The following is a 23,981-nucleotide window of genomic DNA, read 5'->3' on the forward strand; positions in this document are numbered from 1 at the left end:
AGTCACGTGGCCCGCACCTCCCCGGCGCGCGCCCGCCCGCCGCTCGCCCCCGGCCCGGCTCCTCCTCCTCTTCTCGCCATTGCAGTTGGGACTGGAGCAGCCCCGGCGAAAACCGCGTGGCTTTTTTTTTTTTTTTTTTTTTTTTTTTTTTTTTTTTTTTGAGGGGGGTTGTGAAGACTCCGCTGGCTGGTGGCAGGAGGGCGGCGGCGGCTGAGGTCGAGGGGCCGCGACGCCGACAAGGTAAGCGGCAATGTGGCGTCTCCCGCCTCCGCCCCTCCCCCCGTCCGTTCTCCCACTTGTCAGCGCAGGCTGGGCTGAGGGGACGCTGGTGACAGGGCAGCTGCCACCCTGCCCGCCCTCCCCTGCCCTCGGATCTCCCACTCCTCGGCGTCTCGCTCCTTCCTCCTCCTCCGGCCTCGCTCCCGCGCTTGGCCGTTATTCTCCCCCATTGTGCCGAGGAAACAAAATGGCGGCGGCAGTGCCCCTGTGCGCGCGCATCCATCCCCCGTGTGGCCCCCTCGGCCAGGGCCCAGGCGCCGCGGGCGGGGGGTGCGCACGCACTGTGGTACCCCACGCCCGGGCCGCTGACTTTCCCCGGGGCCCGGCTTTTGTCTGTTGCTTCGGCCCTGCGCACGCGCGCACGTGTTGGCGCACACACCCCCTCACACCCCGGGCTTCCCGCGGGCGCAGGAGGGCTGATCCGCTGCCTCTACCCGCTTTCTCTCCTTGATGAGCTACGTCTCTGGCTTCCGGGAGCATGACAGGTTGATCCCAGTTCCCAGGGCGGGAAACGTCTCTCCTTTGTCTTGAGCTCGGTCCTCTCCCGAGACGGTCGTTGCGGGGAGCATTTATGGATTCATTGGGTCCTTAACGCCCGGATCTGTAGGCTTCCTCCAGATCGAGACCCAAACTTAAGACCGTTTGAGTTTCTCGTCCTTTTAGACCGGGTGGTTTTCATTGATGGTGTTTCTCGGGTGGTTCAGGTTCTGCCTTTAGTCCCTAAAACGGTGATGCGGTTGGTGTTGGGGACTCTGATCTTCAGGATCGGCCCGCTTGAAGTCTTTCGAACGTGCGTGCTTTAAATTTTCTTTATTTGAGTAGTTGAGGGATGAGAATTCACCTTAGGTTATTCCACAGTTCGGATAAGCCATTTGGAGTGTATAACGGTCTGTTTGAGTTCCCTCTTAACGAATCCAAACTGGGGAAGAGTAAGCCATCTCTTAGTAAAATTGCTGGTAAGTTGCTGCTTAGGACACGTGGTGGATCAGCAAAGAGGCCTTAGTTTCTGTGATATGCTTCGCTGTTGGGAATCGCTATTTTTTTTAATATAATTTATTTAACTATGTACACTGGTGTGAAAGTGTCAGCAGATCTCTTGGAACTGATTTTACAGATGGTTGTGAGCCGCCATGTGGGTGCTGGGAATTGAACTCAGGTCCTCTGGAAAAACAGCTAGTGTTCCTAACCCCTGAGCCATCTCTCCAGCCCGGGATTTGGTATTTTGAATGTATCTTTCTGGTTCAAAGTTTGTGTTGTATTTAAAATGTTCCATATGATGATAGGTCTTCAGAAAAAGGAGAGGTGTTATTCAAAATGAGGATTCATGTTTAGGACTTCCAGTGTCTTTCCCTCAGGTTTTTGTGGATGGGACTTTGGATTGACCAGAGTTGTACCACACTGTTCTTTGAGTGTGGCCTCCTGGGGTAGCTGCTGCAGTCACTCAGCCTGAGAATGACGTGTGGGCAAGGAGCCACAGCCTCAAAGGAGAAAGGCCACTGGTAGATGCCACTGCTCTTGTCCAGTAGAGCTGAGGGTCTTCGCCCCTTAGCGTAGCTCCTGGTCACTGAGGCTTGTGAATGGCTTCTGCAGTCCCTGTGTATTGGCTGGAAGTCTACAGTTCAGCTTGGAGGCTGGTGATGAGTGGGAGACCAGCCTTGGCAGCACTGGGTGCTGTGTCAGTCTTCCTGTCTGTCTCAGGTTTGCACCAGTGTGGAGATCCCCTCCTTATGGAGCTGAAAAGTGCCCGATTGTTTTCAGTTTTTCTGATGGATACCTGTAAGCAAAAGTTCCTTTTGGCTCCTTTTAGTATTTCTAGACTCGTGTTACTGTGAATAAACTGTGCTATTTCTTATTTTTCTCAAAATCTTCTCGGCTCAAAGTCTTTTTTGTTTTTTGAGACAGGATTTCTCTGTGTAGCTTTGCACCTTTCCTGGATCTCGCTGTAGCCCAGGCTGGCCTCGAACTCACAAAGATCCGCCTGTCTCTGCCTCCCAAGTGCTGGGATTAAAGGCGTGTTTTCTCCACCGTCAGCTTCTCAGTTTTGAAGTAGTGGCTCACTATGTAGCCCAGGCTGGCCTTGAACTTGGAATCCTTCTGCCTCAACCCGAGGGCTGGAATTATATTTGTATGCCACATCAGGGTCTCCCCCATCCCCAGCATTTTGCTCTATGGAGAAGGCATCCAGGCATGGTGAGGATCTGTTGCAGGAGTAGATGTGAGTTTCTTTGGACAAGGACCCTTTTAATAACCCTTGGAGATGCACCTGTCTCTGCTTATTGAGTGCTAGGATCTAAGGTGTGTGTCACCATGTGTGGCCAGAAGTTCTCGCTGAACTGGGACAGCTTACCTGTACTCTCAAGCAGAAGTCCAGACCGATCTCAAGGTGCTTTAACCTGAGTGCTGGGATTACAGGCTGTGCCAGTATGCCCTTATTGATTCCTTGTTATTTTTCTTGTTCTAGAGGAGTGATTCTCCCTCCCCCACATAGTTTCCCTGTGTAGCTTTGCACCTGTCCTTGAACTCACTCTGTAGCCCAGGTTGGCCTCAAACTCATAGAGGTCCGCCTGCCTCTGCCTCCCGAGTGCTGGGTGCGCCACCACTGCCTGGCTTTTTTTTTTTTTTTTTTTTTTTTAAGATTTATTTATTGTGTATACAGTGTTGTGCGTGCATGTATGCGTGCAGGCCAGAAGAGGGCGCCAGATCTCACTACAAACGGTTGTGAGCCATCATGTGGTTGCTGGGAATTGAACTCAGGACCTCCGGAAGAACAGCTAGTGCTCTTAACTGTTGAGCCATCTCTCCAGCCCCAGGGAGTGGTTCTTATCCTGAAGAAATAAATGTAGATTTCTCTTCCACTTGCTTATGCTGGTTTTTGTTTTTGTTTTTTTTTGTTGTTGTTGTTTTGTTTTTTTGAGACAGGATTTTTCTGTCTAGCCCTGGCTGCCCTGAAACTCACTCAGTAGATCAGGCTGGCCTGGAATTACAGCGATCCACCCGCCTCAGCTTTCCTTGTAATGGGACTATAGGCATGCACCGCTACTGCTGGCTAACACACTGCTGCTAACTTTTTTTTTTTTTTTTTTTTTAATTGTAAAGAATACATTTACTTGCTTAGAGTCAGGATCTGCTACATAATATCCAGTTCTCTGATTACTTGAGCCATTCTGCAAGATGGATAATCTCATCATTAAGTATATCAGTATGTGTGGCTCATGAACTTGTGACTTCTGCTCCTGCTCAGGGCTTCTCTAGGTAACCCTGGTTGTCCTGGAACTCACCCTATAGACCAGGCTGGCCTCAAATTCAGAGATCCACCTGCCTCTCCTTCCCAAGTGCTGGGATTAAGGGCATGGGCCAACTCTGCCCTGCTTATTTTTTTCTTTCTGAAACAGGGTCATATGTCCAGGTTGGCCTAGATTCAGGCCCCTGGTTTAGACTTTACAGTGGTTGGGCTGCCACCCTGTGGATGATTGTTTTGTTTTTTTTTGATTTTTGGGTTTTTTTTTTGTTTGTTTGTTTGTTTTAACAAAATCTCAATTGTTTGATTTTTACCAATAAGAATTTGGGAGCCAGATGCTGGAGTGAGAGAGTCTGCTAGCTCAGAGAGGCAGAGAAAGCACCCAGCCGACCTTCCTCCTCAGCCCTCCTCTTCCCCTATGCCTTCTCAAATCAAACTCTTCAAACTGAGTGTCCTCCCCTTCTACTTCTGTGTGTCTGTCTATCCTCCTGACTCAATCTTACTCTCTATGTTCTTGTCTTAATAAATCCTGTGTTCACTTCCTGTCAACTGGTTGCTTGCTCTGCCTCTTGACCTATGGTTGACTTTATTTAATCCTGCTTACAGTATCCAAGGAGAAAGCTTTAGGATTAAAGGTGTGTGCTAGGGCTGAGCCACACCACAACCAGAAACAAGATTTTCCAGTAAATAATGCAATCTTGGGGTTCACAGTATGATCAAATTATCCTGAAACATTTCTCCCCTTTTGTCTAAATAAAAAGGAAAGGTTTTTGTTTGTTTTTGTTTTTTGGTTTTTGGTTTTTGGTTTTTGGTTTTTCAAGACAGGGTTTCTCTGTTTAGTCCTTGCTATCCTGGAACTCACTTTGTAGACCAGGCTGGCCTGGAACTCAGAAATCCGTCTGCTTCTGCCTCCTGAGTGCTGGGATTAAAGGCGTGCTCTGCTGCTGCCACCACCTGGCCCCCCCTTTTTTGGGGGGGGTAAATGGAAAGGTTTTAAATCTAACACAGTAAAACTATTTACAGCTGCGCGTGGTGGCACACGCAGTGTCTAGCTTGGTTGTATTTGGCAGTCTTAAGATTTTTAGCTTCAAAGTGCTATAAAATGTTCATGTCAGTCTAGTGAACTAAGCAATTTGAATGTCCTGAGCAGATTGTAGTCGGAAGCTGATCTTTGGGTGGTGGTTGTCAGTTTAGTGGCAGTTCTGTGTAGAATGCCGCAGTCAACCCAAAGGTATCCATTATTTGCATGGTGGCAGAAGAGGCATGGAGCAGTTTTGCCCAGTGGTTAGTGTTACCACAATCAAGGTGGATTCACCTATGCAGGGCCCCATCATCTTGGAGACTTAAAAGGTTACTGTTAGGAATGATCATAGTTTATTGTAGGAAGCTTAAACATTTTAAATGCCATATTCTGCAGCTCTCCGAAAGGTTTGAGGACTACAATCTATTAAGTACATCTAAGGTACACAAACTTAGTTCCTAGTTACCTGCTTCAGACTCAAACCCAAAAACACGTACTGGAAGCTAGAAGAAGCTTATTTCTAGAATTAGTTAGTACTCTGTATGACTACTGGTATCACAATGGAAAGTTTATATATACATCATATAATCTTGCAGATTTTGAGATATTTATACCTTAAGATGTTTTAGAGAGTCAAATGAAAACAAGATTATGATAAGATTAGTGGCAATAGAACAGTCCCTTATTTTTTGTGTTTTCTTCTGTCCCATATCAGGTAGCACTTGTGATATGAGACAGAAATTTTTAGATTTACTTTAACAAGCATGCATGGGTTTATTAGAGAAGGAGAGAGCCATGCTGTAACCCCAAAGCCAGCTTTAAAATTTTTTAGATTTATTTATTGTGTATACAGTGTTCTGCCTGCCTGCATGTGTGCCTGCACACCAGAAGAGGGCAGTAGACCTCATTATAGATGGTTGTGAGCCACCATGTGGTTGCTGGGAATTGAACTCAGGGCCTCTGGAAGAGCAGCCAGTCCTCCTAATCTCTGAGCCCCTGCCAGCTTTAATTTTTAATTGAATTGGGACCACATAAAAACCATTTGTCACTCATGTCTGTAGAGGGCAGCGGTGACAAGCATTTGGGAATCTGCCATGATTGGGCCAGCCACATGGTGGGGGGAGAAGGGAGCAACCTCCTGGGCTGGACTCCTGATGGTTGCCTGAAGGGAAGGTTATCTGGTGGGAGAGGAGAGTGGCTCAGGAAAGATGGTAGAATAATGGATGCCAGCTCTAGCTAGTCTGGGACTATGAGCCAGGATTTCAGGCCAGTTAGCTGGAGGTGAGTGATACTACTTGGCTCTTTTACTTTTTCTTAGGACGTTTTCTCTTGATGATCTCTTCTTTTTCTTCAGATGTTTCTCTTGTCCAGTGGTCTCTAGATTCCTTAGTTGGATGCTTTTATTCTCCTGGATAAAAGCAAAACCCTGCCCTAACCCTAACTCTGGGAGGTTCCTTTTTTGGCAGGCTATGTCTATCCTAGGGCACATTTTTTTTTCTTTTTTTTTTTTTTTTTTTTGAGGCAGGGTTTCTCTGTGTAGCTTTACACCTTTCCTGGAACTTGCTCTGTAGACCAGGCTGGCCTTGAACTCATAGAGATCTGCCTAGCTCTGCCTCCTGAGTGCTGGGATTAAAGGTGTGCACCGCCACCGCCCCGCCGGCAAAATGTTTTTATTTTTGGCCACAGAAAAAGTATTATCTTTCATTTGAAAATATTCTTTTGAAAATTTGAAACTAAATATCCCTTATTATGTGTGGATAAATATACCTATATTCCCCTTTGTCTTTATATATAAATTGAAGGTTTAAGTGTATTTATTTTTAGATCACAAACAGCATTCAATTTGAATTTCTATCTACCTTTTGCAAGTGGCTTTTAAATTTAAACCTTTGTAATTCTTATGTGCCTGCCTCTGCCTCCCAGGGGATTAAAGGTGTGAACCACCACCTGGCTGTGGATTCGAAATAGTAGATATTCTCATAGGGTTGTCTCCATTTCCCCTTATTTTTTAGTGTTGGGGTAGACTTTCAAGTTTTTTGAATGTGTATTCTATCATTCTTGTTGATTTATTCTGAATTTGTTCCCTGGCAAATTTTAATATCCTAATTTTAATTAAACATGGTTCCAATTTGTCCACTATTTTATTATTTTCAGAATTTTGTCTGTCTTGCCTGTATGAGCTGCATACAGTAACACTTTTGCTAAGTTTTGCTAGGTTTTGCTGTCTCCGTTCATGCTTCCCATGACCAGATATCTTTGCCATTTGTCTACAAGTTAGTGGTTTTCCATTTTGATGACCATATAGCTGTACCACTGCACATGCACCATGGATTGGAGAAGATGGAGATTTTCCTTTTGCTTTCCTAGTTGTTTGTTTACATAGGCAATAGTGCTGTGCTTATTTTGTAGTCCTTCTTCAATATTGGCCATTCCACTGTCTCCTGGTCTATAGGCCGCCGCCATCCAGTAAGTTTTGGTCCCATCAGTGGTTGATGAGCCATCAGTAAACCATGCCTTAGCCAAATGCTGTGACCATTCTGTTAGTCCTCACAGTTCAATAGGTGCCTCTCTTAGGGAGGAGTAAGCAGTTTTGGGATGGGGCTTAAAAGCTATTTCCTCAGTGCAGGAAGGCACAGACCCCTTTGCTACCACATCCTGGTCACAAAGAAATTCAGATAGGTACCGGTTCCACTGCAATACCTTTCCTTCTATGGCTGAGCCTGAGAAGGACTCTGCCTTTGAACTGATCCAATCCATCATTGTAAGGGGTGCCCTTATGACCCTAGGGTGGTTGGCAATAACTGAGTATAAGATTCTCCAAGTCTCATAAAATGTCCAGATTTGTTTCTCAAAGAGAGAATATTTATTCTCCATATATGGAAAGTGTTTGCAGTAGAAGCCAACAGGCAGATGTTGATGGATTCCTTTTTGCTTTATGAAGAGCCCCCAATTTCCAATTCATCAATAAGTATAATACCCACAGTTAGGGTATCCTCTCGTTCAATATTGTTCAGGGTTCCATTCATGGAGAAGAACTTACCGGCAGTCACAAAAACTGCTCTTTGTTCCTGTTCTCTGTCCTCATTGGAAATTAGCTGACTTTTTAGTAACCCTGCAGAAGGTTCTGCACCTATCCTGTCCTGTGTCCCCAACCCTGCCTCTGTTTCTCTGTAGCTTTGGAGCCTGCCCTGGAACTCACTGTGTAGACCAGTCTGGCCTTGAACTCACAAAGATCCATCCGCCTCTGCCTCCCAAGTGCTGGATTAAAGATGAGCACCACTGCCCAGCTTTTCTGATTTTCTTGTTTTTTTTTTTTTTTTTTTTTTTTTTTTGTTTATTTTTTTTTTTTGGTTTTTCGAGATAGGGTTTCTCTGTGTAGCTTTGCGCCTTTCCTGGAACTCACTGGTAGCCCAGGCTGGCCTCGAACTCACAGAGATCCGCCTGGCTCTGCTTCCCAAGTGTTGGGATTAAAGGCATGCGCCATCACTGCCCGGCTGAGGATATTTATAATAATTTATAAATAAGATACATGATTTCTCTCTTGTGTAAATGTATCAATTAGGAGCTGTATCTGAGTTTTGTCCCTGGGTGGTGGGATTAAAGGGGTACACTGCCACTGCCTTGTTACTGTACCTCTAGAATTTAGAAAATAACTAATTATAGAGATTCCCCACCTCTGCTGGAATTAAAGCGGTGGGCTATCACTGCCATGCTCAAATATTTTAGCTTCAAGTCACTCCAACTCCTAGAAATTTAGAAAAAAGTTTGAACTGTAGTAACCCTTTGAATTCACTTAAAATATTTTAAATCTCTTAACTGTGTTTTTAATACCAAATAACAGGAAACCCCCCCCCCCCTTTTTTTTTTTGGTTTTTCGAGACAGAGTTTCTCTGTGTCGTTTTGGTGCCTGTCCTGGATCTCATTCTGTAGACCAGGCTGGCCCAACCTTTAAGCAAATCTTTTAAAATGCTATTAGATTTTTTTATAACTGCTTGTTGTGGAGGATTTTGTGGTATAGCTGTAATATGCTTTGTATTGTAATATGCCAAAAAATGCTGCATTTTCTAGAGACATATGCTGGAGCATTGTCAGTCTTAATTTGTACAGAAGTCCCTATAATAGTCTTAATTTCTAATGAATCAGCCCTCGCAGAACTTAAAGTTTCCATTGGGCATGTTGAAGACATTGTATAGATGGAGGGAGAATGGTGATGGTTGACTTCTTAGTATTAAAGTCCTTAATACCCCTGAACTGTACAATTAAATTGTTAAAATGAGAAGCTTTTGCCGGGCGGTGGTGGTTCATGCCTTTAATCCCAGCACTTGGGAGGTGGAGCCAGGCGGATCTATGTGAGTTCTAGGCCAGCTAGGCTACCAAGTGAGTTCCAGGAAAGGTGCAAAGCTACACAGAAAAACCCTGTCTCGAAAAACCAAAGAGAGAGAGAGAGAGAGAGAGGGGGGAGAGAGAAGAGGAGAGGAGAGGAGGGGAGGGGAGGGGAGGGGAGGGAGGGAGGGAGAGAGAAGCTTTTATGGTATTTTGTTTTAACAAAATCTCAATTGTTTGATTTTTACCAATAAGAATTTGGGAGCCAGATGCTGGAGTGAGAGAGTCTGCTAGCTCAGAGAGGCAGAGAAAGCACCCAGCCAACCTTCCTCCTCAGCCCTCCTCTTCCCCTATGCCTTCTCAAATCAAACTCTTCAAACTGAGTGTCCTCCCCTTCTACTTCTGTGTGTCTGTCTATCCTCCTGACTCAATCTTACTCTCTATGTTCTTGTCTTAATAATCCTGTGTTCACTTCCTGTCAACTGGTTGCTTGCTCTGCCTCTTGACCTATGGTTGGTTGACTTTATTTAATCCTGCTTACAGTATCCAAGGAGAAAGCTTTAGGATTAAAGGTGTGTGCTAGGGCTGAGCCACACCACAACCAGAAACAAGATTTTCCAGTAAATAATGCAATCTTGGGGTTCACAGTGTGATCAAATATCTTGCATCAATTGAGCCTTTGAAGGGATTTGAACTTATTTTTCCCATGTTCTGTATATTTGGTGCCCCCTCTTTATCATAACAATGTCTTGGGAGAGAAAGATTTATTTACTGTTTGCAGTGGTTTAGGGTTAGAGCAGACATAGGCTTGACTGAACTCTCCAGTGAATGAAGAGGGTTGTGGTCTCTGGAGAGATGAACTAGACTTGCGTCTTGCTGGGGGTGTCTCACCTCCCTTCTTTGGCAAGTGTTGAAGGGTACAGAAGGCAAGGCTGTGTGAGCCTCATTTGTACCACGTTTTCTAAGTACCCAACAGTTTGGATATGTTGGGTCCTTGAGATTTTTACAAGACATCATGTCATAGATTATCCTATTTATAGCAGTGGAAAGCTGGACACTTTGAAATCACTGCTTTTTCTGTATGTGTGGATGTTTTGCCTGCATATATGTCTGCACCACTTCTGTGCTGATACCTGAGCAGAACAGAAGAGGGTGTTGGATTCTGTGTGAACTCCCAATGTCTTGTGGAAAGGATGCCCAGTTGAAACTTTGTTTCTCTTATTTAAATGTCCAAATAATGAAGATACTGAAAATACAACCGAGGGCAGGCAAGATAGCTCAGTGAGGAAAGGTACTTGCCACCAGGCCTGACAACTTCGTTCTGGCCCTAGAACCCACGTAAAAGGAGGACTCCCAAAAATTCCCTGACTTGTACATGTCTGCTGTAGTATGGGTATATCCACACCACATATGCAACGAACAAATGTAATAAAAAATTTCAAGAACGCAATTAGGTTAGTTGGTTTTGTCTTGCCTCTCGTACTTGTGTATGGTTTTGGGAGCTGGTACCCGAAGCCTTGGGCATCAGATCAGGTTCTAAGCTACTAGCTGTGCTTTGCAGCCCTTCAGAATAGAGCTACTTTGAAAAGAAAGCTGTATTTATTTATTTAGAATTTTTGATACAGGGTTTCTTTGTGTAGCTCTGGCTGTCCTGGAATTGACTCTGTAGACCAGGCTGGCCTCAAACTCTAGTGATTTTCCCCTGCCTCTGCCTCCTGAGTGCTGGGACCATAGTAGTGTGTGCTACCATCAACTGGCAAAAAAATGTATTTATTATTCAATGGCTTTTCCTTCTTTACATTAATTTTTAATAATTTTCTAATGTCTGTGTGTGGGTATGTGCAAGTGAGTACTGGTGGCTGAGGGGGCCTGAGGGGTTTGTTGGGTTACCCTGCAGCTAAAGTCTTAGGCAGTTGTGAGCCACCACCCATTGTGGCTGCTGGGATTCAAGCATGGGTCCTCTGCAAGAGCAGTATGAGTTCTTAACCGCTGAGCCTTCTTTCTCCAGTCCCCCAAGGTCTCTGTGCCCTTTTTTGAGTCAGGGTTTCACTGTGTAGTCCTGGCTGGTGTGCTGTGCTTCAACTTAAAAAGAGATACACCACATCCAGGTTTTCTTTCTTAAAAGATTTATTTTATTTGTGTGTGTGCATGTGAGTGTAGGTGTTTTCAGAGGCCAGAAAGAGAATGCTGGATACCTGAAGCTGGAGTTACGTGGGTGATGGAAACTGACCTTAGGTCCTCTGCAAGGGCAGTGCATGCTCTTAATCACCCTGCCTCCCCTCTTCCCTCTCTCTTTTGAGACAGGGTCTCTCTCTGTAGTTCAGAGTACCCAGAGCTCACTGTGTAGAGCAGACTAGCCCCAAACTTAGGAATTCATTCAGATCCACATGCCTCACCCTTTAGAGTGCTGTTGGGATTTAAAAAAAACATGTCCCATCCCACCCAGATACTATCTTAATTTTTGAAACCGTGTCTCATTTTATAATTCAGGCTGGCCTCCAACTCGCAGTCCTGCCTCATCCTCCTGAGTATGACCACATGCATCTGCTATTATGCTTGGCAGGGTCATTATATCCTGTCATTTGGGTGTGCAACTGTGTATGACCCTGGGTGGTTAGTCTGAAGGGCTCCACTGGCATTTTTGGAGTGTGTGACTGGCTTCTCAGGCATGCTGCACAGCTGTCGTTCATCTTCACGAGGCCTGGTTGGCGCGAGGGATCATTAGTCTTTCTGACTGCTTGCTCTGCTTCTGCCTTCCCTGTGACGACTAACACTGGTTTCATTTCAGTGTCTGTATACTTGGTTTGTGTGTGTGTGTGTGTGTGTGTGTGTGTGTGTGTGTGTGTGTGTTTTGAGATGGTCTCATGCAGCTCAGGATGGCTTGCAGCTTGCTGTATGATTAGGATTGGCCCTGAACTCCTGATCCTTGTCCTCTGCCTCCCAAATGTTGGGACTTCTATCTTTGGTCACCGTGCCTACCTTGTGTGTAGTTTTAAAACATGAAATGTTACCAGTTAGATTTGCTTCTGGGTGTACTGTTTTAGAGTTTTTGTAGGTTAATTCTTACTCTTCATTCATAATTTATTTAAAAAGCCTAAGCCAGAGGACTAGGTCTGTAGTTTGAGGAGGCTGCAGCAAAGGATGATGTGAGCCCAGGAGCTGGAGGGGAGCAGAATAAGACCCATTTAAAGTGGTACCACAGTGTAGATGCCAGCATTGCAGAAATAAGCTGCTCAGTCTCTGCACACAGGGACTTGTGTAGCCTTACAGGAAAGGGTCTCTGGTCACTGTTCTCAGGTACTGTAGGATGCCTGACCATAGCTGTACAAGTCAGGTGGGTAGCTGCCAGGTGGGGAGGGGAGCTTGAATTGTTTTTGGTGTGTTTACTTGAATCTGTTATTTATTCACCTAATTTTCTTGTGCCGTTAAAAATCAAACCCAGGGCCTCACACATGCAAGGCAAAGGTCTCATGTAGTCTAGGCTGGCCTTGACTTGCTGATCCTCCACTTTACCTCCCAAGTGTTGGTGGTGGGAAAAGTGTATAAAGCCAGCAGTATGGTGGCTGAGACAGGAAAGTATCTTGTTCGAGGTCAGCTTGAGCTACCAAGTGACACACTGTCTCAAAGCAGAAGTGACTGGGACTAGTGACACATACCTTTACTTTTAGCATGGAGGAAGCAGAGGCACGTGGATCTCTGATTTTGAGATCAGCCTAGCTCATAGTGAGTTCTAGTCTAGTTAGGGATACATAGTGAAGCCCCCCCCCAAAAAAAAAAAAAAAGTAAAGATGGCTTATGGTTAAGAGCACTTTGTGTTCTTTAGGACTTGATTTCAGTTCCCAGTACCCAGGTCTGGAGACTCTCAGTTACTAAAAGTCAAGCCTTGGAGACCAGCACTCTGCTGATACCTGTACACATTGGGCATCCACTTAAACATTTTCTTTCTTTCTTTCTTTCTTCCTTTTTTTTTTTTTTTTAAAGAGATTTTATTTATTTATTATGTAAACGTTCTGGTTGCATGTATCCCTGCAGGCCAGAAGAGGGAGCCAGATCTTATTACAGATGGTTGTGAGCCACCATATGGGTTCTGGGGATTGAACTCAGGACCTCTAGAGGAACTCTTATCCTCTGAGCCATCTCTCCAGCCCCCCCCCCCCCTTTTTTTTTAAATGTTTTGGTTCCAAATTATTTCTTGTTTGTTTTTTTACATCCTAACCGAAGTTTCCCTCCTTCGGTTTCCTCCCCTTCCTCCCCATCCACTCTTTCACTGTTTCTCTTCAGATACAGGTGAGCCTTCCACGGATATCAGCCAGCAAAGGTATATCAAGCTGTAGTGAGATTAGGCTCCTCTTCTTCTCTTAAGGCCAGAGGAGGAGGAATGGGTTCCAAAAGCAGGCCTCAGAGTTAGAGACAGTGTAATGTGGTCTCTCTGTGAGACTCCACATACACAGTTAAAAAAAGATGGGCCTGTGGGGTGGCTTGGAGGGCTAATGGCACTTGTTACACAAGCCTAATGACCTGAGTTTGGTTTTTGTTTTTTGTTTTTCGAGACAGGGTTTCTCTGTGTAACAGCCTTGGCTGGCCTAGAGCTCACTCTAGACCAGGCTGGCCTTAAACTAAGGGATCCATCTGCCTCTCTGCCTCTCCCTCCCAAGTGCTGGGTTTAAAGACATGTTGCCACCATTGCCTGGCTTGGCTTCACTTCTTTATGTGAGATGTATGCTTGTGTGTGCACCTGTGTGTACATCTATGCACATGTCCACTGAGGCCAAAGTGGGAGGTTGCATGTTTGGCTGTATCATTCTTGCCTTGATCTTGAGACAGGTCTCACTAAACCCAAAGCTGGCTATTTCAGCTAGACTGACTGGCCATCGAGCCCATGAGCTCTGCCTCTGCCCCCAGAGCAAGGGTTCCAGGCACATGTTGTCATGGCTTGGCCATGCTAGGGATTCAAACTCTGGTCCTTGTACTTGTTTAGAAAAGTGCTCTTATCCACCAAGCCATCACCCCAGCCCCACAAATTCCCGTTTTTTTTTTTTTTTTTTTTTTTTTTGTGATATCCTTTCTCCTTTTAGTGGTGATTGGGTTTGAGCCAGGGCCTCTTACTTGACCAGTGAGTTATGCCCTCATTCTTTTGGTTTTTTGAGACAGGGTTTCTTTGTGTAGCCCTGGCTGTCCTGAAATTCACTCTGTACACCAGACTGCCTCAGACTTGCAGATCCGCCTGCCTCTGCTTCCCGAGTGCTGGGATTAAAGGCGTGCGCCACCGCCGCCCAGCTCCCCCTTGTGCATGTTTGTATGTGTGTGTAGGTGCTTGTGCACATGTGTGTACAAGTGAATATAGGGGGCCAAAGTTGAAAGTAAGTGTCTTACTAGCTTGCTCTCTATTTTATAAAGACAAAGTTTCTGAGTTGATCCCAGAACAGATCTGCTAATCTGTAGGCAGCTTGCTCAGGGAATCCTTTGCCTCTCAAGTGCTGGAATTACAGGGCTGTTGTGTGGAATGAGACTCCAGACTGGTTCTCATGCTTGCATAGCCAGCACTTTGTCATTGAGTCCCCCAGCTCAGGATTCTGTCTCTTAACAACACTAAACAAAGAATTGGGGGTATGCTTCACTCTTAGAAGTCTTACTAGTTTGCTTAAGACCACCCCCAGCACCTCCAGAAGAACTTCTTTTTTATTAAGAAATCACACCTGTGTGTTAGCAAATACCATGGTTTGAGAGGTGGTCCTGTGTTCTTTCTAACTAGAAGAAAGAACATTTCAAAGAAGTAAACTTAGTAAATTGGGCACTGAAACTTTCATTGTTTTGAAATATTATCTGGGCATGGTAGCACACACCTTTAATCCTAGCACTTTGGAGACAGGCATGCAGATCTCTGAATTACATCCAGCAGAGCTATACAGTGAGACCCTGTCTAACTAACAAACAAATACCTTTTTATAAGGCCTTGCTACAGGGCTGCCTCTGCCCTGATCACAAGGAGGGAAGGTTCCTTGCTCTTCCCTTTCTCCCTGACTGCCAGCACACTGGAAAGAGGTTTCCTCAAATTCCCTTGGAGTTTTGTTAACTGTCTTCCACAATACCGTGGACTTTCACAGTTAACAATAGTTGAATAGTTGATAATTTTGCTACGTCATACTTTTAGTATTGTAGTTCTGACTGCAGAGTCATAGGTACACTGGTTTCTTTTTTTTTTTTTGTTTTCTTCTTTGAGACAGGGTTTCTCTGTTGCTTTGCGCCTTTCCTGGAATTCGATTTGTAGACCAGGCTGTCCTTGAACTCACAGAGATCCGCCTGCCTCTGCTTCCCTAGTGCTGGGATTAAAGGCGTGCGCCCACCACCACATCCCCCCCCCACCCGTACACTGGTTTCTTTTGCAGTTCTGGGAAGCAAACCTCTCCACATAAAGGTTTGTGCTCTCTTTCACCGCAGCCCCTGTCCCATTTTATCTCTGGGTTTTCTTCCCGTGTTCTTCCCAAATAACATTTCTTTTTTTTTTTTCCCCCAAGTAACATTTCCATGTGTATGTTTTGTCTGCATGTGTGTATTTGTGCATTGAATGTGTGCAGTACCAAAGGAGGCCAGAAGAGGGTGTCTGATCCTCTGGAACAGATTGTTATGAGCTGCATGTGGGTGCAGTAACTGAACCCTGGTCATCTGCAAGAGCAGGCAGTAAGTGCCCTTAACCACTGAAGCATCTCTTCAGCCTCTTTGAGGTTTTTGTTTGTTTGTTTTTTGTTTTGTTTTTGGCTCGTTTATTTTGGTAGTACTAGGGATTGAATGCAGGGTCATAATATATGCTAAACAAAGCTGTCTACCATTAACCTGTGTTCTGGGCTAACATCTCCAAACCCCACCCCTACCCCCTTTTTTTTCTGGTCTCACTGTGTATCTCTGATTGGACTGGAACTCCTTATGTAGACCTGGCTAGTCTCAGAAATCCCCCTGCCATTGCCTCCTGAATGCCAAGATTAAAGGCCTGTTCCCCCACAGTTGACAGATTCCCCCCTGCAGCTAGACTTGTAGGGAGTTGTGAGCCACTCAGTATGGGCACAGGGAACTGAGCTCTGGTCCTCTGCAAATGCAGCAACTATCTTTTGAGACAAGGTCTCGAACCTGAGGCTTGCCTTGAACAGATCCTCATGCCTTTACCTGAGTGCTGGGATTATAGTGCACCCCACACAGCTCATTCATTCAGGACATTTTAAAAACAATGATAGAGTGGCATGGTTTGTCAGTTTAGATCGGTGGCAGCTGGCTGGACTGCTTTCAGGTTGTTGGGAATCTGTGTGGAGTGGAAGGTGAAGGAAGGAACTGCTGAGTGCTGCTGCACAGTGCTGTCAGCTTAAAGCCCCATTTCCTGTAAGACTACGTTTCCCCAGTGTCTGGGAAGGCTTGATGGTTTTCTGATTTGTTCTTTGGCAGCACCAGTGTTGCAAGCCTTACCTTGTATATAATTAGAGGTGGAATGATGGCTAGCATATCATAGCCTTGTGGTGTAGACTTGCAACCCTGCTTCAAAAATAAAGGGAGAGACTATGTTTCTGTCCCTGACCACTTGGAAGTTTTTTTTTTTTTTTTTTTTTTTGAGACAGGGTTTCTCTGTGTAGCTTTGGCTGTCCAAGAACTAAACTCTGTAGACCAGGCTGGCCTCAAACTCAAAGAGATCTGTCTGCCTCTGCCTCCTGAGTGCTGGGATTGAAGAAGTGCACCACCACTGCCGCTTAACACGTGGAAGTTCTTAATCTCCATCCCTCACTCATCCCTTGGCTTCTCAGAGAGGCTGGTTGGTGTCCTGGTGCCCTAGAGTCCCAACCCTAGAGATAGGTATGGATTTTGTGTGGAATGATGTGGGCTGTGGGCCTCTAGCCAGTTTTGTTTCTTCCTAAGAACCTTTTATTTAGGAAGTCTCTGACCCTGGGAAGGCTGCTGGTGAGTTCATGAGATGCAGATCTGGGCTCTCAGACAGCAAAGCTTGCTTTGAGGATGTGCAGCGGCAGCCCAGCTCTGGGTATTGGCATTATTAGAGATAACTGGTCCTATTGTTTTTGTCCACCCGGATCAGGAGCATCTCCATGATAGTTAAGTCTGAAGGAAGAGGGCCCAGGGAGAGTGCACCACAGGCTGGCTAGATGTGGTCACTGGCAAGCCTAACGGTGCCTCCTGAGTCAACTTGGTGGGCCTGTCTGTGGCACCAGAGGATGAGGTTTAGGCAGCTGCTGTTGTTGCCAAGGCAAACCCATGATTTCTCTTCAACACTGATTGGTAATGTGAAGTTGAGGGATGCTGGTATGAAGACAGTACTGGGCTGGTGCTCCCTTGATGCTGTAGCTCAGTGAACACCTAGATTCTTGTTGGTTCCAGGAGGTTGGGGTTGTTGTCGTCCCGTCCCCCCCTTCCTCTTCCTCTCCCTTTCCTTCTCACTGTCTCAGCTATGTAGCTGAGGGTGGCCTTGACCCTCTACCTTCCAAGTGCTGAGATTATAGGTTGCTGTCACCTCATCCAGTTTATGCAGCGCTCTGTGGGAACCCAGGGCCTCCTGCATTGCTACTCCAGTGCTCTCCAGCTGAGCACCAGCCTCCAGTAGTCTTTTATTAAAGATCCCTCAGCCAGGCGGTGGTGGCGCACGCCTTTAATCCCAGCACTTGGAGGCAGAGGTAGGCGAATCTCTGAGTTCGAGGCCAGCCTGGGCTACCAAGTGAGTTCCAGGAAAGGTGCAAAGCTACACAGAGAAACCCTGTCTCAAAAGATCCCTCAGTCAGCTGGGCGAATTGTCCTCTTGTATCTAAAAAGCATTCAGAATACAGTGTAGTGAGTTGTTTTCCTCTTTTCAGTATCTTTGTGGACGTCTAGATTTGTATTTGACTGTCCTGAACCCCTTTTATGTATGGTTTTGTAACTTGTATGTAAAAACATTCAAACAAAAGACGTTCACGTTTGCAACAGAGAACTTCCTATCCAAGTAAGCACAGCCGAGGTTGCTCACTGACATTGCTGAGCTGTCCTGGAGTCGACAGGTTCTATCCATCCCTCAGTCGTTTGAATTCTCCCATTTTTATTTTCTTTGTGTGTGTGTGTGTGTGTGTGTGTGTGTGTGTGTTTGTTTTCATGGGTTTGCTTACTCACAGATACATGTGAAGGTACAAGGCTAGTGTAAAGTTATCACCCGCAGTTGTTTTCCACCTTAATTTCTGAGACAGCCTCACTCACAGAACCTGGAGTTTGCTCTTTCTGCGAGACTGGCCTGCCAGCGTCCGGAATCTGCCTGTCTCCCCTCCCAAATACTGGGGTCACAGACATGCACTGCTGTGTCTGATTTATGTGGGTGCTGAGGATCCGTACTTAGGTCCTCATGCATTCACAGCAAGCACTTGACCCACCCACCAAGCCATCTTCCCAAGCCAGTTCTTCTTTTTTTTTTTCTTTTTTGGTCTTTTGAGACAGGGTTTCTCAGTGTAGCTTTGCACCTTTCCTGGATCTCACTTGGTAGCCCAGGCTGGTCTCAAACTCACAGAGATCCGCCTGGCTCTGCCTCCCAAGTGCTGGGATTAAAGGCCTGTGCCACCACAGCCCAGCTCAGTTCTTCATTTAAAAAGACAATTTATTGTGTGTATGTATGTTTGAGTGCAGTGTGTTCATGTGCATGCGGATGCAGATGGCAGATGAGGATATCAGGTATCCTGTTCTGTCACTCCCCACCTTATTTCCCTTGAAAAGGGTTTCTCTTTGAACCTGGAGGAAGGCTGAAAGGCAGCAAGCCCTGAAGATCCTCCTGTTTTCACCTCCTACAGCACGGGGTTTGTAGGCAGGGATAGTGATGCCCCAGCATCTTGCATGCGTGCTGGGATCCCAACTTAGATCCTCATGCCTGCATAGTAAGCACATGTATCCAGCGAGCCTTCTCACCCAGCACCTCCTTTATTTAGTTATTTATTTTTTAGTTTTTTTATGATACATTTTAGACCAAGGAGCAGAGTGTTGCCATCTTACAAAGTTATTTGGAGTTCAGTATTTATTTACAGTTCTTCTAATTTGGGGTTGTTTTCTTAAGTTTTGTTTGTTTCTGAGACAGGATGTCATTTAGAAAATAAACCTTTATTTTGTGGGTATTCACTTGCATGTATGTGTACCATGTGTGTGCCTGCAGAGGTAAGAAGAGAATGTTGGATTCCCTGGAACTGGAGTTACAGATGTGTGAGCCACCATGTGGGTGCTGGGAACTGAACCTGGGTCCTCTGTAAGAGCAGCCAGTGCTCATAAGTGCTGAGCCATCTCTCCAGCCTGATTGTTTTTCTTATTAACATTGATTCTGCTTTATCCCAGTGATACTTTTTTTTTTTTTTAAGATTTATTTATTTATTATGTATTCTGCCTACATGCATGCTTGCAGGCCAGAAGAGGGCAGCAGATCTCATTACAGATGGTTGTGAGCCACCATGTGGTTGCTGGGAATTGAACTCAGGACCTCTGGAAGAACAGCCAGTGCTCTTACCCTCTGAGCCATCTCTCCAGCCCTCCCAGTGATACTTTATAGTGTCTCCTAGGATGAAAAGTTTGTGGCTAGAATAAATACTACATTAAAGTTTATCATCAGTAGTTGTTACCTAAGAGCCATCTACTGGGAGACAAGAGAGCCACAAGTCCCCCTGTCCCCAGCCTGCAGGGAGTAGTCTGCCTTATCTGTCACTGACCTACCATCTGACCCAATAAAAGAGATAAATACTGGACAAATAAAGTGGTAATACTTGTTTAAATAAATATGACTTTAAGGCCTGCAGAGATGGCTCTATTGGTAAAGTTCCTGCAAGGAGAAACCTGAGTTGGGTCTCAGAACAAGTTTTGTTTTGTTTTTAAGTTAGGTGGGGGATGGAAGCATATCTCAGTGGTTTAAGAGCAGGAATAGCACCATATGTATGTTCATAGCCATCTACAACTCCAGTTCCAGGGGATCTGATGCCTTCTTCTGACCTCTGTGGTCACCAGACATTTACATGGGGAACATGCACGTGTGGGCAAAACTCTCGTACACATAAAATAAAATGAATAAATCTGATAAGTTTTTAAAAAGCCAGTATAGTGTCACTTGCTTATAATCCCAGCTATGGGGACTGGGGACATGAAGATTGCTGGGCCTTGCTGGGTAGACAGCCCTGCTTACTTGGGGAACTTCAGGCTAGTGATAGTCTCAGAAAAGAGGTGGGTGGCATTTGAGGATTGACACTGGAAGTTGTCATGACTCTTAAGTGCTGTGCCTGCACACTGATAATGCTCATACACACAAGTAACCATTTTTTTTCTTTTCTTTTCTTTTCTTTTTTCGTTTTTTGAGACAGGGTTTCTCTGTAGCTTTGTAGACCAGGCTGGCCTCGAACTCACAGAGATCCATCTGCCTCTGCCTCCCGAGTGCTGGGATTACAGGTGTGCGCCACTACCACCTGGCCCATTTTTTCTTAATGTGTACGAGTGTTTGCCTTTACATATGTCTGTGCACCACGTTGTGCTTGCTGCTGCCTGAGGAAGAGGGTGGAAGAGAGTATATTTCCCAGAACTGGAGTTACAGAAGGTTGTGAGCCACCATGAAAATGCTGGGAATTGAACGGGAATCCCCTGGAAGAGCAGCACTACTTACTCTTACCTGCCAAGCCACCTCTCTGGCCTGCATAAGTGTACTTCTAAATAGAAGCTTCATGATCGTGCATTCGTGAGATTTCACAAAGATTTGGCTTGATTGATAGTGCTGTATATGGGACTTGGGGTGACAGCCAGCTACAGCTGATGGTATTTCCTTTGCCTGGCAGAATCCAGGCTGTAGTTGGTTTACTGGTCTTTGGATTTGTTTGTAGTTACTTGCACTGACTGGCTGTGCTTTATCAGAAATACCTATGTTTTTTATGCAGTAAAAGTAAACTAATGGGGCTGATGTGATGTGTGTAAAGCACTTCTTGCCAAGCCTGATGACCTGAGTTTATCCCCAGGACCTACATGGTGGAAGGAGAGAACCAACTGCGACCACCACAGGACACTGTGGCATGCATATGTGCCCACCTTCCTTCCAGTTCCACCAAAGACACACTAAATAAATAATTAACAACCAGTGGTTTGCACTATTGCACACATGTATCCCCAGCATTTGGGGAGGCTAGGACAGGAGAGGGTGAGTTGAAGTTCCACCCAGGGGAAGTTGGTAAGATTTTCTAAAAAGTGAAAAGGGACAAGACGGTGGTGGCACATGCCTTTAATCCCAGCACTTGGGAGGCAGAGGCAGGCAGATCTCTGTGAGTTCGAGGCCAGCCTGGGCTACCTGTCTCAACCTCCCCACCCCCCAAAAAAACCCAAAAAACCATGATTACTTTTTTCATTTTTTCTCCCCCCTTTGGAGCTGGGGACTGAACCCAGGGCCTTGTGCTTGCTAGGGCAAGCGCTCTACCACTGAGCTAAATCCTCAACTCTCCCCCCCCCTTTTTGAGAGGATCTCACTGTGTAGCTCTGGCTGATCTGGACCCTGCTTTGTAGGTAAGCTGGCCTAAAATTGAGCTATCCACCTGCTTTTGCCTCCTGGGTTGCTAGTTTAAAGGTTTTTTTTTTTTTTTTTTTAAAGATTTGTCTTAATTTTTTATTTATGTGTGTCTCTCGTTATGTTTAGTATTGGCATCTGTGTGCAGGTACTGTGGAGTCCATAAGAGGGATGTCAGGTCCCCTGGAACTGGAGGGAGATGCTGAGAGCTGAGCTTGGGTCTTCTGTTTTGTTTTACTCTTTGAGACATAGACTTGGCTTCCTGGTATGTAGATCAAGCTGGCCTCAAACTTAAAGATCCCTCTGCCTCTGCCTCCTGAGTCTTGAGATTAATTAAAGGCACACTCCATTATACCTGTCTCTAACTTGGTCTTCTTGAGAGCAGCAACTGCCAAGCTATCTAGTCCCTAGTTATCACATCTAAGCATTAAATTTAAAAAAAAAACAAAACTTTTTACTTCCGTGTATGTATTTGCTGACGTGTATGTATGTGTGTTGGTGTGTAGATAAGTAGGTGAGTATAGGTGTCTGTGGAGATGAGAAGAAGGTGCCCTGGAGCTGGAGTTACAGAACCGTGCTAAGAGTTGAACTCCAGTACTCAACAAGAGTAGCCAGTGCTCGTAACCACAGTGTCTCTCCAGCTCTTAAGTGTGGTTTTTGAGATAAATTTTTACTTAACCTAGGCCTGCCATAAACAGGATCCTGATCCTGCCTGTACCTCCCAAGTGCTGAAATTATAGGTGTGCTTAAGCATCCTATCCAACACAGCTATGTGTTGTGAGTAGGAGCTGCTGACACTAGGGGTCAGAGGGACTTGCTTGGGCTTCATGGCTTCTGTAGGCTGGTCTGCTTAGTTTTCAGGATGTTGTACAGAGGCTTCTCCCTGCTACAGATGTAAGAAGGAAGCTCCATAGAAAGTTCGAATGCGGGGTTGGGGATTTAGCTCAGTGGTAGAGTGCGTGCCTAGCAAGCACAAGGCCCTGGGTTCGATCCTCAGCTCCACATACAAAAAAAAAAAAAAAAAAAAAAGGAAAGTTTGAATGCAAGGGCTGTGGCCCTCTCCCACATGTGGCTGCTTAGGAGCAGTTACAGCCTAGGCTTAATTTCCTGTCTCTTAGCATCTCACACTCGGCACTCTCTCCTTCCCTACCGTTCTCCTATGAAGCCTTTCTCCTCTTCCCTAGTAACCTCTGCAGCAATCTCAACTCCCACTCTGTTGGTATTGTTGAACTTCTAACTTGGCAGTGTTTGGTAGGTAGTCCTGAAGCCCTTTGGGAAGGTCTCTTTGGCCAGTCTTGGCAGTTTGTCCTTGCAGCTTATACCTTTTGGGAGTTGTGCCTACAGTCTTGGTTGTAACAGTGTGGTTGGAGGGCCTCACTGGTGTGAGAGCACAGTGCTGTGGAAGGAATCAGCCTTTGGCTGGTATACAGCTGCAGGCTGTTTGTAAGGTGCAGGAGTCGAGTAGGTTGTAGTTTGCATGCTGTTTAGGGAGTTTTTTGCCTTGCAGACTTGTGTTACACACTTGGGTGCCTTAGCTTTTCCAAAGTTGAGTCCATGGGGATATCTACTTTGTGCACTTGTTTCTACCTTTTAGCTTTTCCCAATGTTACTTTGTCTTTTAATTATGTTAATTCTTTATTGCTTGGGGGCGGGCACATGCCATGCCATGCCTGAGGAGGTTCAGAGGACTGTTTGGGGGAGGAATTGGTGGTCAGTGACCTTACCCCCTGAGCCATCCTGCTGACTCCTCCTTTTAGAAAGGTTTTTCAACAGTTCTGTACATGTATATAATATATATATTTTGATTATTCCTGCTGAATCCCTTTCAACAAGTTGCCTCTTGCCCCAGGCTTTTTTGCTTTGTTTGTTATTGTTTTGTAACCCATTATCTTTAATTAGGGTTGCTTGTATACTGAGACTGTGTGGGGGTGTGTGGGGGTGTGTGTGTGTGGGGGGGGATTGTTCCATACTGGAGCATGAGCAACTTAACAGTGGCTACCTCGTTGTAGAAAAGGACTGTCTCCCTCAGCAACTGTTAGCTACCAAGAGCTCCTTGGCAAGAGTGGGACCTCCTAAGCTCCTTCTTCACCCATGCCAAATGTAGACAAGGCCCTGCATAAGGTAGATCTTGTGCATTTAGCTACAGCTACTATGCGTTCATGCGTACAATGGCCATGCCATCCAGAAGACATGCTTTCACAGTACTCCTGCTATATCTGCAGCTCTTAATGGTCTCTGCTCTCTCTTCTGTGATGTTTCCAGGACCTTGGAGTGAGTGAATAGATATTCCATTTAGGGTCAGTCACTCACTCGGTAATCACTTATCCTTAGCATTTGGACTGGTTATGAGTCTGCATTAATCCAGGCCCCTACAAACAAGGCTGAGGGCTCTCGTTTCCCTCTGTGACAGAAGCTCTTTAGGACCTTTTGTCTGTCCCTGTAGTGTCCTATGGGTCAGAGCTCCCACCTTTTTTTCTTCTCTAAACACGTAGAGTTGATATTTTGATCTATTTGTGTGTGTGTGTGTGTGTGTGTGTGTGTGTGTGTGTGTGTGTGTGCATGCATGTGTGTATGAGAGGAGAGGAGCCAGGGGGGGATAG

General features: G+C 45.6%; 1 protein-coding gene across 9 annotated transcripts in view; it reads left to right on the plus strand.

Annotated features, from left to right (window-relative positions):
* Ilf3 (interleukin enhancer binding factor 3) overlaps positions 1-23,981 on the plus strand; it is a 44,443-nt gene continuing 20,462 nt past the window's right edge. For 5 of the 9 annotated variants that reach the window (XM_036192552.1, XM_036192558.1, XM_036192554.1 and 2 more), the window contains exon 1: positions 159-240. The gene's annotated coding sequence lies outside the window, so the exon portion shown is untranslated. Of the gene's footprint in view, positions 241-23,981 lie in introns of all 9 variants that reach the window. The other 4 variants (XM_036192553.1, XM_036192557.1, XM_036192560.1 and 1 more) reach the window with 1 other exon arrangement.

Source organism: Onychomys torridus, chromosome 7 (assembly GCF_903995425.1).
Source record: "Onychomys torridus chromosome 7, mOncTor1.1, whole genome shotgun sequence".
Lineage (NCBI taxonomy): Eukaryota > Metazoa > Chordata > Mammalia > Rodentia > Cricetidae > Onychomys > Onychomys torridus.